The following is a 19,594-nucleotide window of genomic DNA, read 5'->3' on the forward strand; positions in this document are numbered from 1 at the left end:
AGGCATGGTGGCGCACGCTTGTAATCCCCACACTTGGGAGGCAGAGACAGGAGGATTGCGCAGGATCAAAGCCAGCCGCGCGCTGGCTTAGGAGACCCTGTTTCCAAATAAAAATGTAAAAATAGGTCTGGGAGTGTAGCCCGGAGGTAGAAGGGCTTCCAGGAACTCCAGTACCACAAAAAAAAAAAAAAAAAAGGTTATCCCAGCTACATTGGTAATCCAGTTTAGATAAAGTAGTTTTACCACATGTTTTGTTGGGGTCAGTATGCAGAGGGCTAATAGAGTAAGGAGTTCGAATTTTGTCTATAAACAACGGAAAACTTTCTAAGCAAGTGAGAATTATCCTTTAGAGTGTTGTTTTGTGAATATGACTTTGTGACTGTGGGGAGTACCATCTGAAGGAAGGAAAAGACAGAAAAGAAGACCAGTGAGGGAGGGAGTCACTTGAAATAGCCCAGGCAGGACGCAGTGAGGACAGAGCCGGGGCAGGGATAGCGGGACTAATGAGAAGGGGATGATGGTGAATGAGGCCCACAGGCCCTTTACAAAGTCCTTGGAGTGAGAAGGGTTTCATAGGTCCCAGTTCCAGTTCCACTAAATCACCCAGCTGCTTAATGGCTAAGTCAAGATGAGAACCCAAATTTCCTTCCTGCTTCAGGGGTATCCACCACAGTGTCTCCAATGGTCGTCTTTGGCTGTTGTGTGCCAGCTCTGGAGTGGGGAAGAAGAAAAGCAGGTCGTGATGGGAACTGAAGGTGGTGCTGCTGGTTAACGACAGGGAACTCGGGTGGGCGTTCATTGGCAGAAACAGGGAATGAGTTAGATGTCGGCCAAACAGAGTTTGAGATATTTGAAACGCGGTTAAGAAAACTTCAGCAGGGAGCTGGAGTTGGGCTGGGTTTCAGGAGGCTAGAATTAGCCACACGGATTTGCTCTTCATTTGTGAAGTTGCTGCTGTGGGACGGCTAAGTGTGGGGCAGCAAGAGACAGCTGTGGAGAGATAGAATTCTGGGGATCTTACATTTAAAGGGTAAGAGAAGAAAAGGAGTTAGTAAAGAAAAGCAGAGAGATGAAAAGCTAAGAGAGAACACTGTCTAAAAGCAGAAGCAGTCAGCAGCAAGCACTACAGATAGATTAGAGGTCTGGAAGAGAGCCCTAAAAGCATGGTTGGAATCTCAAAACAATGCCAGTGAACTGCCCTGATGGAGAAGGAGGAAATGAGGCTTTTCAAGAAGTGTAGCGATAAAAAGAAGCACAGAAGAGTGGTGTCTCCACAGAGTAGTGTGTAGCACGAAAGAGGCCACTTAGGAGTTAGGTGATGTTTGAAAAGTTACTCCATGTTTCTAAAGGCTCACATTTTTTCATAATAAATTTCCTTATGATAATTTGAACTTCTAGGTGGTTGTGATACTTCAACAAGGTATGTTTTAAGCACTTAGCACAATAGTTGGCATATGGTAGAAACTTAACACATGTTTTAAAATGTTATCATTATTTATGTTTTATTGGGATATTGGTTGGGCATGTTTCAGTACAGAAAAGAGCAATGAAAAGGAAAAAAAAACCCACCTATATTATAGTTCCAGAGAAGATGGAAAAGAGAGTGGGGTAAGAATAGTAGTGGAAGGGTCAGCTTTGTAGAGAAGGAGCATACTACTTATAGGAGAGGAGAAAAAGTGAGAGAATGGGAGATGTGATATTTTAAGGTCTAGGGACATGAACTTGAGGATCTTATAAAATGACCTTAATCTTGGTAATGTATATTGTGAAAGAGTAATAGAGATGAAGAAGAAAAAGCATGAGTTTGATTTTTTTTGAAGATTTAAAGAAGTTTATTAAAAAGATAGAAATACAGAACATAGAAATACAGAAAATAGTTACAGCCCCATGCCAAAATGGCATGAGGGGGGAGGGTGGCCCGGACCAACTCACCACTCCCCATTAATTTGAATTTTTGAGGATAAGGTGAAAAAAATCTAAATCAACTCCTTGGAGAATATAAAAGAGTTGACTAATGGATAGGGAATGACTGTTCAGTAGGTATAGTTTGTTTTGGAAATGTATGGTGGAGATGGTTGCAAGACAATCTGAAGGTACTTAATGCTACAGAACTGTACACTTAAAATGGTTAATGTGGTGACTTTTACGTTCTGTATATTTTTCCACAATTAAAAATGATTTGAAAATAGAAACAAGCTGAGAACAGTGGCACATACCTATAATTCCAGTATTTGGAAAAAAGACAGGAGTATCACAGGTTTGAGGCCAGCCCCAGAAATTTAGTGAGGCTCTCAGCAACTTAGATCCTGTTTCAAAATAAATAAACAAAGCAGGGCTGGGGGTATAGCTCAAAGGTAGACTACCCCTGAGTTAAATCCCCAGGTACACACACACACACACGCACGCACACATGCACAAAATAGAAAGATGGAGTTTTGTTTGTAAACAGAAGAATTTCAGTGTTCCCTGTCTTAGAGAAAGCAGTGCTCTGGTTGTAATAGTGATCAGGAAGCAGTTTCTTTTTTTTTTTCTATTCTATCTATCTATCTATCTATCTATCATCTATCTTCCTTCCTTCTTTTCTTTCTTTCTTTTCTTTTGCAGTCCTGGAGTTTAAACCCAATGAGCTACATTTTTGGGGGGAGGGGGCACTGTTTTGCTAAGTTGTCACGGCTGGCCTAGAACCTGTGCTCCTCCTGCCTCAGACTCCCAAGTAGTTTGGATTACAGGCAGGGGTGTGCCACTGCACCTATCCAGGTGGAGCTTCCTGATGAACTGTTGAAGAGTGTTAAGGAGTCATCAAAGCATTCACTGAAGTCATCAAGGGTGACGACAGCAGAGGCAATGATAAATGGAAAGGAGATAATTCACCTCCAAACAACAGCAAAATCTCTGTAATATTCTTTACAAAGTTGCAAATGTTGCAAATGTTGAACTTAGGTTCAACAAATATTGAATGCCCATCATATGCCAGGGACTAAGTATTCTATTAGCATTAACATTATTTCATATATTTTGTTGTTCCGAGGTAAATACCAATTAATGAATTTCTACCTACGTCTGACAGATTAAAATCTTCCTTCTGGTTTTCTCCTTAATTTAAATGTATGTCATTTCCTCTGAGTGCTCTCCTCCCACACATATGTACACTCCTTATCCTCTCCTCCCATGGGACTACGTGAAAACTTTCACTTTGTCATTTTATCTACATATGATCAACTGGAAAATCAATTATTGAATCATTCATCTTCTTTTAAATATCAGGCAATGCTCTTTGACTAGCAATCGTCCTCTTTTAAAATACGAGTACGCTGAAGAATGTTAGGTTACACACACACACACACCTTTTCCCATAACAACCCCTAATCCATCTGCTAAAAATAAGCAATAATCTAAGATGTAACCATCACTTTGTTTTCTTTTATAGTTCATCTACCTAAACAAACAGCCCTAAACGATATAGTTTTCTTTTTCAACTTTTTATTCATGGAAATAATATGAAATATGTTCTTTGTGGTAATTTCTTTCCCAAAACATGTTAATAAGCTTTATCCATGTTGGAACATGTAGATTTAATGTGTTTATATTCACAACTGTATAGCCTTCCATATTAAAATCTGTTTGTTCTACTCTTAATGACTATTTTAGTTGTTTCCAGTTTGGGAAAAATCAGAAAGAATGCTTCAATGATTATATATATACATATTTATATATAATTATATGTATATAGTATATGTATATATAATTTGTATATATTTTTAAGCATGATTCTCTGGAATAAGTATATATATTTTTCCCTAGGCCATATAATATGTGTGTTTATATTAGGCAATTTTCCATAAAGATTATATAGTCCCGCCAGTAATTTATGAGAATTCCTGATATTCCACATATTCAAAAACATTTGACATCAGCAAATATCTGGTTAGTGTGTTTTTATTGATATTTTTATTTATGTATATCTGATTTCTAACTAGGTATTGGTAATGTATTGGCCATTAGGATTTCTTCTGTAAATTGTCTGTTCAAATCTTTTCTCTTTTTATCAGTTGTCTGCTCTTTTTTCTCAGTTTGTAAGAGTTCTTTATATATACTCAGTATATCAATTGTATACACTGAACAAAATATGTCTTGTTATCATGTCTTCTGTTTAGCACTATCTAGCACTCCAATGAATATGGTTACCCATTGTTTCACTGTTTTCTCACTAACTACATTGTCATTATATATAAATTAAATGATTCATCAAGGTATTATCCTAAATAAAATCCATTTCCCACTTAAAAAAAAACGAATGTTAGGTTAGCTGATGACTTTTCCTTCCTTCTTGCGAATTTTACTTTTTTAAAAAATTTTAGATTTATTTCCTGTGATGAGTCTTCTTAAAAATGTAGTTTTAAAGAATCTTCACTACATTTTTATACATACTCAGTATGAAAAATTTGATGATACAGAAAAAACAAAGTTCAACCTTTGATGCCCAAGATAGTTAAATACTTTGAAAAGAAGCGCAACTGGTGATCATGGGAAGGAAAGCCTGACCTCCCTGAGGTCCTGAACAGTGCTGAATTTTTTTTTATCTGTTTGTAGATCTGCCCAGAATCTCTTTAATAATAATGATGATGATGATAATAATAATGATGATGATGATAATGATAACAAGTCAAATAATCTGACTGGCAAAGTACTGGAGATACAGTAATTAACAAAACAAAGTATTTCTTGCCCTCCTAGAGTTTATTCTTTATTGGGGATGTTAGCCATACAAATATATTAGTTATATGCAATATATCCAATATGTTCTCTCTACATATAGAATATATAAAATATGTTCTATATGTTCTCTTTATATATAGAATATATAGAACATATTTTACAATGGTAATAAGCTTATAAAAAATTAAAGAAGTATAGTGATACTAAGGTAGTATAGTCAGAAAAGGTGTGACATTTAAGATACATCCAAAAGGTGCAAAGAACAAGTTGAAGGGAGGGGCATAAGGCACTCTCTGGGCAGAATAAACCTAAGGGCAAGGCCCTGAGATGGACAGAACCTACAGGAACCTGAGGGGGTCAGCACTGCTGGACTGGAGTGGGCTACGGGGGGGAGCAGAGTGTAATAGGGCCGGAGATGAAAAGGGACAGAAGCTGGGTTGAGGTGGGCCCTGAAGGCTAGTGACAGAAGCTTGGATTCTATTCATGTGCAGTAACTGGGAGTAATCCCTGTAGGCTGATTGGGAGGCTGAGATAGAAGGATGGTAGGTTCTTAGCCAGCCTCAGCAACTTAATGAGGCCCTCTGCAAATTAGTGAGACCTTGTTTCAAAATAAAAAAACAAAATAGGGCTGTGGGTAGAGCTCAGAGGTAGAATGCCCCTGAGTTCAATCCCCAGTACTAAAAAAAAAAAAAAAAAAAAAAAAAGCGCGGGTGTGGTGGCACATGTCTATAATCCTAGTTTGGGAGGCTAAGAAGGAAGATTGCAGGTTGGAGGACAGCCTCAGCAAGTAGTGAGATCTTCATCAACCTAGTAAGAGCCTGTTTTTCAAAATGAAAATAAAATAGAGCCAGGGGTGTAAGTAAGAGGTAGAATGTTCCTGGGTCCCATCCCCAGTAAAACACACCACACACACACACACACACACACACACACACACACACACACACACAATGTAGTAGGAAACTGAGGAAAAATTTTAACTAATGTGGCTGGGATTTGTTTTTTGTTTTTAAATTAGTGTTCTGGCTGTCATGTAAAGAGTAGCTGGAGGGGAAAAAAGAAGGAAAGGTTGAGACCAGTAAGGAGTGTGCCTCTGTTTAAACTCTTATACTGCCTTTGGCAGTGGTGATGACAGCAGCTACAGTGTTTTTGGCATCTTATATGGGCCAGATGCTTTATCTCTAATTGTCACTATGATCCTTAGGCGTTGTTATGATGGTCTCCCTTTTAGAAGTGCTATGTGTGGTGCACACACCTGTGATCTCAGCTACTTGGGAGGCCAAGGCAAATGGATCACAAGTTTAAGGTTAGCCTGGGCAACTTAGATCCTTCCAAAAAAAAAAAAATAGACATACATACATTGAGGAATAGTGGCCTAGAGAGATTGTCATGCAAAATGTCACATAGATAATATGAAGCAAACCCAGAATCTGATACTAAGTCCATAGGCAGAGTTGTTTTTTAGGTTTTGTTTTGTTTTTAATGGATTCAGGAAAGCTCTCAGTGCTAGAAGAGATCGGTATATGGGGGAAAAAAGCAACATGGAACAAACAGACTTTGGGTTTTAGTTTTTTTTGAAGGGGATTTTAGTTTAGCTCTGAATATTGTGTTGAGATCATTCTTTTAGAATGCATTTAAGTAAACCTGAACAAGTAATACACAGATTATGAATTTTACCAAAATTCAGAGAAGCATGACAAATTCAATAAAGAGCATGTATTTTTTATAATTAATCTTGAAGTTATATTTGCTGCATGGAAAACACTTTACTAAGAGCTTTATGTATTTAACTTAGTTATCACAGCAATCTTGCCAGGGTGGTGCTATTATTTTCCATCTTCTACAGATGAGTAAACTGAGGCACAGGGTGATCAAATAATTTTCTCCAGATTCTATAGCTAAGCCAGGCGTGGTGGTGCACGTTTGTAATCCCAATACTCAGGAGGCTGAGACTGGAAGACCTCAGGTTCAAAGCCAGCTTCAGTAACTTAGTTAGCAAGGCTCTCAGCAACCTAGCAAGACCCTGTTTCCAAAATAAGATATAAAAAATTGGGCTGGGGGTGTAGCTTGGAGATAGAATGCTTCTGGGTTAAATCTGCAGTACAAAAAAAAAAAAAAGATTGCATAGCTAAAACACCAAGCAAAGATTTTCAGAATTCATAATTCATGAAGTGCTTCAGGAAATGGGTAAGATTATCCAAACCTATTGAGTTTGAGATCTTCCTCTCTACCCATTGTATCCAGAGCAAACACTTCTTTTTCATACTGGGCTTCTGTTTAAACTACTCTAGGTAGAAAAGGTTTTGCTAGTAAGAAGATGAAAAGCTTGAAAATATAGCATTTGCTCCATATCATCTGGATAATCTGACCCAGTAAAGAGAGGGCGATAGACTAATGCTCGACTGTCACATCATAAGTTGTCAGCTAGTGAGTAGATTAATTAGCATCATAATGAGAAATTCTGCTTTATGGTTGGAAGGAGTTCTCAAAACATTTTAAGAAGTAGAATCCTTTTCTGAAAAAGAAGTATTGCATAAAACCTTGGCAGATCACGCTACAAAATCATTCATTTGTTAATATAAATATAGTTTCTAGGTTTTTTTAGGGTGGTGGTACTGAAGATTTAATTCAGGGGCATATTACTTCCAAGCTACATTAAGGCCAATTTTATTTCTCAGTATGAAACAGGGTCTCACTAAGTTGCAGAGGGCCTCAGGAAGTTTCTGAGGCTGGCCTCAAACCTACAATCTTCCTCTCTTAGCCTCCTAAGTACTAGGATTACAAGCATGCGCCACCACGCTCTGCTCCTAAGTTTAAATTTAAATTTGCTCATCATGAAGTTAGTCAAAAGATACTGTGGAGTTGGGCATGGTGGCGCACACTCGTAATCCCAGCGTTTGGGAGGCTGAGACCAGAGGATCGCAGTTCATGGACAGTCTCAGCTACTTAGTGAGGAACTCCGCAACTCAGTGAGAACCTGTTTCAAAATAAAGAATAAAAAAAAAAAATTGGGCAGGGGGTGTAGCTCAGAGGTCAAATGCCTCTGGGTTCCATCCCCAGACCTACAAAAACAAACAAAAAGAATTCTGTGGATAAGTTTCCATGAATCACCTTCCTGACAGAAAAACTAAAATGCTAAAAGAAATATTTGTAAATTCTTTCCAACACTTTATTGAGTTGGCATGAAACCGACGAAGAAATAGGATCCAGAACATTAGGTGGCAAGTAAGCTTGTTTTTTCCCCCTAAAGTTGTCTGCTATATCTTAGAGAAAGGACAAAAAATTACATCAAGTGCAGGGTTCTGGTGATCAAACCCAGGACATGCTTGAGATGGAAATTTTAATAGAACACTGCTGTACAAATGTGAATTCTCAAAGGGCTGCATTCAGGGTGGAAGAATGGTTGAGATCAATAAACCTCATTCACCGAAGGGCACGGCCAGGAAGCTTGCTTATCTCAACTCAAGCTCAGATGGAAAGAAACGTATTCCTCTGAGAATGTATCTTCTCCTGAAGTCAGCTCCCACATGGGCTTGCATTCTAAAATCACACTACCAGTGTGCACTCCAAGGCCCAACCTAGAGAATGAAATATGAAGTAGTTTCCGGGTAGTAGTAGTGTCCCCCCAAAATTGGGAAAGGCAAACACAAATCTTACTTTGAAAAACTCAGCTAGAATTTAAACCATCAGATATTACTGCAGGAGAACTTTCAGGACAGATGAGTAGCTTGAAAATTTACAAGGCAAACAAGAATACGTGGCAGTGAGAGCCCAGAGAAGGAACAGGTAGTGGAGACCAACCCCAAAGGCTCCACGTATTAGGACAATCAGAAATGGTGTATAAAATAACTGATATTAATGTGTTTAGACAGTGTTCTGAAAAGATTAAAACCACACACAGGAAGTCTAGAATTTAATATATATTAATTATATATAAGTATATTATACCCAGATCCTCCTGTCTCAGCCTCCCAAATGCTGAGATTACAAATGTGCACCACCATGCCCGGCATTGAAGGACATATTAAGATAGTTTGTTTGTTTATTTATTTATTTATTTATTTATTTTTGTGTGGGTACTGGGGTTCCTGGAAGCCCTTCTACCTCCAGGCTACACTCCCAGACCTATTTTTACATTTTTATTTGGAAACAGGGTCTCCTAAACCAGCGCGCGTGGCTGGCTTCGAACCTGCGCGATCCTCCTGTCTCTGCCTCCCAAGTGTGGGGATTACAAGCGTGCGCCACCACGCCCGGCTCCCAGACCTATTTTTATTTTTGGAAACAGGGTCTCTTAAGCCAGTGCGCCTGGCTTCGAACCTGCACAATCCTCCTGTCTCCGCCTCCCAAGCGCGGGGATTACAAGCGTGTGCCACCACGCCCGGTGCTTAAGGTAGTTTAATATATATCTATATGGAATTATAGAAGAAGATGATAAAGAAGGAACAATATTTGAAGAAAAAAAATGACTAAGAATTTTCCAGAATTTTCAAAAGCTCCCAATCTTAAGATCCAAGAACACCAATGAATTCCAAGCAGGAAAAGGGAAGGAACAGGAGAGGGGTTCACATTTTGGCAGATTAATTATGAAACTGAAGAACATTTAAAAAGAAACCTGTAATGTCAGTAACTGAGAATAAGTGAATCCTTTAGGTTGGATTTATGACTGAGTGTTTACAGTCCAACTCAAAGAGCAGTAGTGTGACTGCCATTTCGTCCATCCTGCTGCTGTTTCTTTAAAATATTAAGCAGGCCAGGCGTGGTGGCACACACTTGTAATCCCAGTATTTGGGATGCTGAGACAGGATTGCAAAGGTTTAAAGCCAGCCTCAGCTACTTAGTGAGGCTCTCAGCAATCTAGTGAGACCCTGTTTCCAAATAAAACATAAAAATAGGTCTGAGAGTATAGCCTGGAGGTAAAAGGCCCCTGGGTTCCATTCCCAGTATCAGATCAGAAGATCACAGACTAGAGGCCAGCCTCAGCAATTTAGTGAGAACCTGTTTCAGATAAGAAAAAAAAAAAAAAGATCTGGGGGTGGAGGTCAGTGGTAGAGCAGTCTTTGGTTCAATTCCCAGTACTACACACAAAAAATATGAAAACAAGGATGGCCGTGAGGTTCCAGACAGCTTCCTGCTAGGATATCATGGGACCAAGCCTGATTTAATTTTCAAGTTGGAGCAAGGAGAAGAGCCATGGCTAATAAATGCCAAGGTATCTTCTCAGAGGTTTCCAGGCTGGGAAGAATGATTCCAGAAAAAAAAAAGATGAACTTGAAAGTGTTGAGAGAAGTTATCTTTGTAATCAGGAAACTTCATGTAAGCAAAACCCATGTTTCTTCAAGACAAAGTATAATGTATATGGGAAAAGTTTGACACAAAACTCAGGTTCAAGCAGAAGTTACATAAGAAAGAATCCTGATACATTTCATGGTTATGAGGAATCATTTTCTTACACATCAAAGAATTCATAGCACAGGAAAAAACTGTGTGTGCAATGAGTGTGGGAAAGCCTTTTGCTGTAAGTCGCAGCTCATCGTGCCTCGGGATCCACACGGGGGAGAGACCTTATGAGTGCACCAATGTGAACGAGCCTTCTGTGCCAAGTCAAACCTTAATGCCCATCAGAGAGTGCACACGGGAGGAAAGCCCTACTCTTGTGGTGAGTGTGGGAAGGTCTTCTCCTTCAGGTCACAGCTCATCGTCCATCAGGAAGTTCACACAGGAGGGAAACCCTCTGGTTGCGGTAAATGTGGGAAAGCCTACAGTTGGAAATCTCAGCTTATTCTACACCAAAGAAGTCACACAGGAGTGCAACCCCACAAGTGCAGCGAATGTGGGAAAGCCATCAGGAGTAAGTCTTACCTCCTCGTTCATGTCAGAATGCACACAGGTGAGAAGCCCTATCAGTGCAGTGACGGTGGGAAAGCCTTCAACATGAAGACACAGCTCATCGTCCATCAGGGAATTCACTCTGGAAACAACCCTTACCAGTGCGGTGAGTGTGGGAAGGCCTTTGGCAGGAAGGAGCAGCTCACTGCTCATCTGCGTGCCCACGCAAGAGAGAAGCCCTATGGATGCAGCGAGTGTGGAAAAGCTTTCAGCAGCAAGTCATATCTTGTCATCCACAGGAGGACACACACAGGAGAGAGGCCCTACGAGTGCAGCTTGTGTGAGAGGGCCTTCTGTGGGCAATCACAGCTCATTATACACCAAGAGAACTCACTCAACAGAGAAGCCATATGAATTCAGCAAAGGTGAAAAAGCCTATCCCCAGCAGGCATCCCTTCGGATCCACCACAAACCCATTCAGGGCAGAAATCTTCTAAGTGTAGTGAATGTGGCAAAGCCTTCACTCAGAAGCCCTCTCTCAGTGAACATCAGAGAGTTCATACAGGAGAGAAACCATGGAAATGCTCTGAGTGTGGGAAATCCTTTTGCTGGAATTCAGGGCTTCGTACGCATCGGAAGACGCACGAGGGAGAAATCCAAGCGATGACGGAATGTTAGCATCTTTTTCACAGGAGCAGATGCTCCGATGTCTTTGTGGACAGTACAGACAGCAGTATAAGCGGGAGGTCCTAAAAATACACCCACATCACAGAAGTCACAAGAGCAAGATTAGTTATACTTGGAATGAGTATGTAAATGCTTTCAGAAATCAATAATACATGAGTTGGGTGTGGCGGTGCACACATGTAATCCCAGTATTTGGGAAGCTGAAACAAGAGGATCACAGGTTCAAGGCCAGCTTCAGAAACTTAATGAGACCGTTTTTCAAAATAAAAAATAAGCCAGGAAAAAAATATGAAAACAACAAAGAAAAACAAATTTTGAAGAAAAGTACAGTTTGGGTTTTCAGATACCTTTTTGGCTCTGTTCTTATGTCTCGTGTATGGAACAAAACTGTTTTAGTGCACTGTTAGTGCAATGTTCCCTCTCTAGGAAAGGAAGTGCTCACCTTTTTGGATGGAGGTAATGGGATGCAGCCTTGCTTCAGTTCCTTCTAGTTTGTAAGTCAGCATGAGAGTAGAGTGAAAAAGTTTAAAATGTATGATTCAAACTGAGTCACAGAACATATTTTGACAGCATTCTGTAGGTGTCAGGGGAAGAAGAGGTGGGGGAAATCTCAGCATATGCAAAGGCTTTGCTAATACATACATAATTTAAGAAATACATGGGAAAAACAGGTGCCAAGTCACAGAGTATACACACATGCATACCCACACATATACGCATGCACACTCATACCCACACCCACATACACACTCACACCTGGGTCACTAGTTCATAAATCAATTCACAAAACCAGAGTGAAAGGGTGGAAATTTGATGGTTTTTTTTTTTTGTGTGTGTGTGTGTGTGTGGTACTGGGGTTCCTGGAAGCCCTTCCACCTCCGGGCTACACTCCCAGACCTATTTTTATACTTTTTTAAATTTGGAAACAGGGTCTCTTAAGCCAGTGCAGCTGGCTTCGAACCTGCGTGATCCTCCTGTCTCCGCCTCCCAAGCACAGGGATTACAAGCGTGCGCCACCACGCCCGGCGTTGTTTTAGGTTTTTTTTGAAATCAGGTTATGCTAACTTGCTGAGTCTCACTACATTGCTGAGGCTGCCTTCCAATTTGTGATCCTCCTGTCTCAGCCTCCCCAATACTGGGATTACAGGCATGTGCCAAATACTGGGATTACATCTGACAGACCTTGTATTATTTGCTTTCTAAAATATTTATGCCATACACCCACAAAAGAACACAATTTATAAGGGTAGGGAATGCTCATATATCAAATTGCATCACTTCTGTTTATTCATGAGAAGATAGTATTATGTATATGTGCTCATGTATATGAAAAATTATTTCTATATCTTGCCTAATTTACCACAAATATATTCCAACCAGTTTGAGGGCATCTGTAACTGGCAACAAGGCAATCAAATCAATTGCTTAACTCAGCATGTCAGCTTTGACTCTGGGAATAGTATCTAGATTCTGAAGCCTAAAGTGCTTTGTATAGTTTAATATATAAATAATTCCAGATCCTAAGTAGAATAATTATTGGGGCAGTTCCAAAAATTCTAACAACTGGTTTGTTGTTTGTTTTTCAAGAGAAGCATGAGATTTTTCTGATAGCAAAGCATTGGATTTTGAAGCTTATCTTGAAAGTAGAATATCATATATCTTTTTTGTTTTTTATACATCTTTTAAAGTTGATTTACTAATGCAGAAGCAGACTGATTTAAATATGGCATGTTTTCCAAACACATAAAACATTAATAAAAATTTATTCCAGCTATCACAGATTTATATATTTGGAGCCAGTGAATTTGTCACTAACTTTCATTCCTTTTGCATAAGGCTGCCACTAGATATTTGGAATTGATTTTGTGAGTCAATAAGCCCCATTTAAGAGAAACTTTAGAAGACAATCAGGAATAAAAAGAGGTGTTTCTGAAAGAATCAAGCAGGCATTTATGGAAATGAAGAGAGATGGATTCTAGTCTATAAAATTCAGCATCCAAGAGAAGGAAGCTTAAAGCACCAGATGCAATAACAAAACTTTGCATTGGTGAAAGATAAATCTACCAGCTCCATTTAAAAATAAAAACATTTTCAAAAAATAAGTTTTTTCTTCAAGAATAAAAATCAACTGTTGGTTAGTAAAGTGTTTACTAGTTACATTATAAAGACTGAAGACAAGTTTCAAAAGTGCACTTTGAACACAAATCTGAGAACTTTGAAAATATGAGAACAAGGAAGAGTAATGAATATATGCACCCACATTTGTAAAACAAACTCTTTGGGACATCAGGCCTCAAATAGGCCCAAATACAATACTATTGGGATACTTCAGTACATCACACATGCCATTAGATGGATATTAAAGGCAAAAGATGAGCAAAGACTCTTCAGACCTAAAGAAAACTATAAAGACAACCTAACTGTGGGGATGGGAAGGGGGAAGAAGGAAACTCTCTAAAGCACATGATGTACTTATTCATATCATAGTCATTCTACCAAAAGTGACCTATAAAGTCAATGCAATCCCTATCAAAATACCAATGTCATTCTTCAAAGACCTAGAAAAACCAGTCATAAATTTCATGTGGAGGGAAAAGAAGACCCAGAAGAGCCAAAGCAATTCTCAGCCATAAGAACCATGCAGGAGGCATCACAATTCCTGACTTCAAATTATACTACAGAGCTATAATAATTAAATAGCATGGTATTGGCACACAAACAGGCACACAGACCAATGGAATAGAATAGAAGATACAGAAACTAACCCACACATCAATAGTCAACAGATCTTCAACAAAGGGGCTAAATACATATGCTAGAGAAAAGACAGTCTTTTCAACAAATGGTGTTGGGAAAACTGGCTATCCATTTATAATCCTTATCTCTCACCCTGCACAGGAATCAACTCTAGATGGATCAAAGACCTGGAAGTTAGATGAGAGACTGTGGAGCTCTTAGAGGAGGGCATAGGTTCAACACACCAATATATAGGCATAGGTAACAACTTTCTCAACAAGACCTCCAAAGCTCAGGAAATTAAAACAAGAATTAACATGTGGGATGGCATCAAACTAAAAAGTTTCTTCCCAAGAGTCTAAAGAGAAAGCCTACAGAATGGGGAAAGATCTTTACCAGCTATCCCTGTGATAGAGGGGTAATATCCATAATATATAAAGAACTTGAAAGACATTACACTAGTAAAACAAATAATCCAATCAAGAAATGGACAACTGAATTGAATAGACACTTTATAAAAGATGAGATACAAATGGCCAATAGATACATGAAAAAATGTTCAACTTCTTTAGCAATTAGAGAGATGCAAATCAAAACTATACTGAGATTCCATCTAACCTCAATCAGAATGGCAATAATCAAGAAGCCAAATAACAATAAATACTGGTGAGAATGTGGGGAAAGAGGAACTCTTTTACACTGTCGGTGAGAGTGCAAATTAGTTCAGCCGCTATGGAGATCAGTGTGGAGATTCCTTAGAAAACTGGAAATGAATCCACAATATGATCCAGCCATACCATTACTGGGTATCTTTCCAACGGGGTTGCAACAAAAGAACTACAGTAATATTGCATACCCATGTTCATAGCAACCCAATTCACAATAGCCAAATTATGGAACCAACCTAGGTATCCATTAACAGATGAATGGTTTACAAAATTATCAGAAATACAACAGAATTCTACTCAGCAATAAAGAACAAAATTACGTCATTTGCAAGAAGATAGAAGGACTTGGAGAAAGTGAGATTATCCAATTACAGAAAGAGAAGGGTCATATGAGAGGGACTCCAGATAATGGAGGAGAAACCTCAGTGGAGCCAGAGAGAAAGGGTAGGGGAGGAGGAAGACTGAGGTTCATTAGTGGGAATGCTACCATCCACTGTGTGTATACATGTGAATATACCATTGCCAATCTGAGTACTTGGTATTTGGAGGGAGGAAAATGGGGAGGGGAGGCCCAAGTGCTGTGTGCATGTATGTCATTGTCAACATGATTTACATTATGATGTAGACTATAAAGCACCAACAAAAGCATAAAAATCTACTTTGCTTCAACTCTTTATTCTCAAGCTCCTGACCCTCACCAGAAGAAAAGAAGAATGCTTATGCTAAAACAAACACTAACTGGCTAAACTGACTAAATAAGGTTAAGTTATTTATACATTTTAATATTTAAATAATGTCATATTTGAAAGAGAACTTTAGTATAATGTGGACATATAAATTGACATTAAAATCAATGAAAGATATTATATGTGCGAGAGCACAATGTCAGAAATAGAAAATAAACTAAAAACCTTTTCCTTAGGACAAGACTTTGAAAACTTATGAGTAACTATTTGAGGTGCTCTTTAAAAAATACAGATGGTAGCCAGGCATGGTGGTGCACGCTTGTAATCCCAGCGCTTGGGAGGCTGAGACAGGAGGATCGCACAGGTTGGAAGCCAGCCTCAGCTACTTAGGCTCTCAGCAACTTAGTGAGACCCTGTTTCCAAATAAAGTATAAAAAATAGGTCTGGGAGTATAGCCCACCAATAGAAAAGCCCCTGGGTGACACCCCCAGTACCTCCTCCCCAAAATACAGATGCTGGTAATGGTACTGTTACTTTTTACTCTTAATCTATAGATTATCAGTGTAGTACTATGACTATTGTTATTATTTTATTCCTATAAAACAGTAAAGTATCAGTTGAGTTTGCTTACCAAAATTTTTTGTATACAAATTTGTGTGTAAAGTTATTATGAATATCATATACCTATAAATCATGCATTAAGCATTTGTAGATGAACATATAGTGACAAAATGAAATGATTAGTTAAGACTTTGAAAATCAGACTTTACAAAACCAGAAAGGAAGAGAGGGAACAATAAACACAAACTCACGGTTACTACCTCTGGGAGAAAAAAAAGAGGGTTCCCTTCAGGGACGGCACAGAGGGGCCTCCAAAAGTACTAATATTTATTTTTTATGCTGGATGGTAGATAAAAAGGTATTCATTTTATTGTTTTTCTTAAGAACTTACATGTAAATGTATATGTTAGGTCTAGTATATAAATTATTTCATAATGAAAACTTTTTTGTGGTTCTAGAAATGGAACCTCTGAATTCCACCTGCAGCCCTATTTTTTATTCTTTATTTTGAAACATGCTCTCACCGAGTTGTGGAGGCCCTCACTAAGTAGCTGAGGCTGTCAGAGAACCATGATCCTCCTGTTTCAGCTTCCCAAATTCTGTGATTACAAGCTTGCACCAGCTACCACACCCAGCTTAATTGAAGCACTTTTAAAAAAGAAGAGTTGGGCATGGTAACGCATGCTTGTAATCCCAGCATTCCAGGACAGCCTCAGCTACTACTTAGTGAGGCCCTTTGCAACTCAGTGAGACCCTGTTTCAAAATAAGGAATTAAAAAAAAAATAGGGCTGGGGGTGTAACTTGGAGGTAGAATGCCCCTGGGTTCTATCCCCAGTACCACACACACACAAAAAAAAATAAAAATAAAAAAAGAAAGAAAGAAAAGAAAGAAAAAAAAAAAAGAAAATGAATGAAGCTTCAGTTTGCATTTTGTCATTTTGTTCACGAAGTTAACTGTTAAGGAAGCTCCCCAATCTTCCAGAAGCTAATATAGGTACCAAGCAAAAAATCCAACATTAGCACTTTCAAACCTAAAAAGGACAATTTGTTGCCTGAAAGAAATGATTCAAGGCTGGGAGGTAAATCAGTGGTAGCCTGCATATTCCAGGCCCTAGGTTCAACCCCCAGCACTGAAGAAGAAAAAAAAATTATGAGGTAGGTCTTTGATGGTTTGTTCGCTTGTTTTTTTTTTTTTTTTTTTTTCTGTACCCGGGATAGAACCTGGGGTGCTCTGCCAATATATTGCATCTCCATCCCTTTTTTTTTATCATTTATTTTTGAACAGGGTCTTACTAAATTGCCCAGGCTGGCCTCAAGCTTGAGATCCTCCTACCTCTGCCTCCCAGGTAAATTGGACTATGGAGTGTTTTTTGTTTGTTTTTGTGGTGCTGGGGGTGGAGCCCAGGGGCTTCTCTACCTCCAGGCTATACTCCCAGACCTACTTTATACTTTATTTGGAAACAGGGTCTCACTAAGTTGCTGAGAGCCTCACTCAGTAGCTGAGGCTGGCTTCGAACCTGTGCGATCCTCCTGTCTCCACTTCCCAAGCTCGGGGATTACAAGTGTGCGCCACCACGCCCGGCTTTATGGAATGGTTTTAAAAGAACAAATGAGAAAAGGCCGACGATGAAGGAGTAAAAATGCAGGCTTCCTTATCCCAGCCTTTGAAACTGGGTTTGGTGAGGTTGGAACGCCTACTTAAGGAGGATCCATTTTTCATCTCTTTCACATCTGCTTTCCCCCCAGGAGTAGTGTGATCTCTGTATTCTCCACAATAGCTACAGTAACTTTTTTTTTTTTTTTTTACCCAAGACTTCCACCCATTCTTATAGAATTACACAAATAAATATTTTTACATATTTATTGGTATATTACAGTCTCACATCATAATGTAGTTCATAGTGATGGTGACATACATGCGCCCAACTCTTGGTGGGCTTCTCCCCAGATCCCTCCCCATCCCCCTTCTTTCCCATACTGGGTATTCAGATTAACTTTGGTATTCTCAATATGTATACAATGTCAATGGAAGTGATTCCTTCGTTGATCCTTCCTTTCCACCTCCTCACCCCCTGTCAAGACTATTTCCTAGTTTTATTTTAAGGTACCAGCTCAAAACGAGTCTTACTACAGAAAGTAAGAGAGGAATCCAGAGCTGTTTTGCTACAAAAGGAAAAGCAGAGAATTCTTAGATAATGAAGAATTACAGAACTTATTTTTTTCCTAGATAAACACCAGATACCACCCACTATTGGAGAGAAAGCAATGATAAATTATGAAAGAATTTTGAAATTTGGTAAAAAGGCTGTACCAAAGTGCAAGCAATTTTTCACTGCAATAGTCTTTGCTAAACTCCTTTGGACAGATTCATATGGAATAATTTCCATTATGCAGTTCAAACAAGAATAGGACTCAGTGTACATGGTGTTGTTAGGCAAGGGTACCTTCAGGAATCTGATTTAGAAAACTTAATATTGGAACTTATCCCAACCTTGGCACAATTTGATGGGCTGGAAAAAATTCTTTTACTCCTTTTTATGTTTGTACAGCTTTTAAGAAATTATTCTTTTTGGAACCTCTATGAACAGGGAAGATAAGAATTTGAGATATTTTAGCATGACACTTCCTGGATGATTTGCTGGAGCTAAGGGACAAGGAATCGTCCAAAGAGTGTCAAGAAACAAACTGATTTTCTGCTCCTTCTGCCCTAAGAGTTTATGGCCAGTATTTGAATCTTGATAAGGATCACAATGAAATGTTCAGTAAAGAACTCTCCTGCTATGGAACAGCAATGATGACCAATGTCTTCTTAGACGATGTTTTCCAGCAGTGTCTCACTTATTTTGGTGAAGAACTGGACTATAAAACAGACTTGGACTTTGTTCTTGCATTAGAAAACATAAAGGAACCTGTGGCTTTACAATATATTTTCAAATGCTTGATATTGAGAATAAAGACCATCTCAATGTCTTTTCCCTTAATTATTTTTTGAGGGCCTACAGGAACTCATGAGAATCCATGGACAAGATCTTGTTTTCTTTCAAGATGAAATCTTTGACATGGTAAAACCAAAGAATCTTTTGAAAATCTCTCTTTTGGATGTAATCAACTGTAATCAAGGAGACACGTGACGGCCATGTTAATCAATCTGAATGGCTTTGGACTTAGGAGAACAGAGAAGCCCTTGTTGTAAGTGAAAGTGAAAACTACTTAGACCTTGATGACACATCATCTCTGAAAGATTACACTGTCTTTATTAAGATTCTTGAATGCTGCAGGTGAAACCTTTGAAGCAAAATCCTTAGAAGTGGTCTAAATAAGACAGTTCATAAGCTCCCCCGAAACAAACAAAAAACAAATGAACTGGCTTAAAGGGGCTCCCCAGTGCCAAATGACAATTTGATTCAAAAGAAGAAAACATTATAGCTAATTAAAATGACTTAGCCACAGCAATAACAAATTCCATAAGTTCATAGTTTTCAAAAGACAAAAATAATTTAAAATTGTTTTCTGATCACCAGGCGTGGTGGCGCACGCTTGTAATCCCCGCACTTGGGAGGCAGAGACAGGAGGATCGCACAGGTTCGAAGCCAGCCTCAGCTACTTAGTGAGGCTCTCAGAAGCTTAGTGAGACCCTGTTTCCAATATATATATATATATATATATATATATATATATATATATATATATATATAGCCCGGAGGTAGAAAGCC

General features: G+C 38.9%; 1 pseudogene across 1 annotated transcript; it reads left to right on the forward strand.

Annotated features, from left to right (window-relative positions):
- The first annotated feature begins 10,647 nt into the window (after positions 1–10,647).
- Positions 10,648–19,163, forward strand: LOC308272229 (serine/threonine-protein phosphatase 2A regulatory subunit B'' subunit gamma-like; annotated as a pseudogene). The gene is made up of 2 exons: positions 10,648–10,882; positions 17,986–19,163. The product of its transcript is annotated as a serine/threonine-protein phosphatase 2A regulatory subunit B'' subunit gamma-like (transcript).
- The last annotated feature ends 431 nt before the right edge of the window (positions 19,164–19,594 follow it).

This window comes from Muscardinus avellanarius (assembly GCF_963383645.1).
Source record: "Muscardinus avellanarius genome assembly, chromosome: 13".
Taxonomy (NCBI): domain Eukaryota; kingdom Metazoa; phylum Chordata; class Mammalia; order Rodentia; family Gliridae; genus Muscardinus; species Muscardinus avellanarius.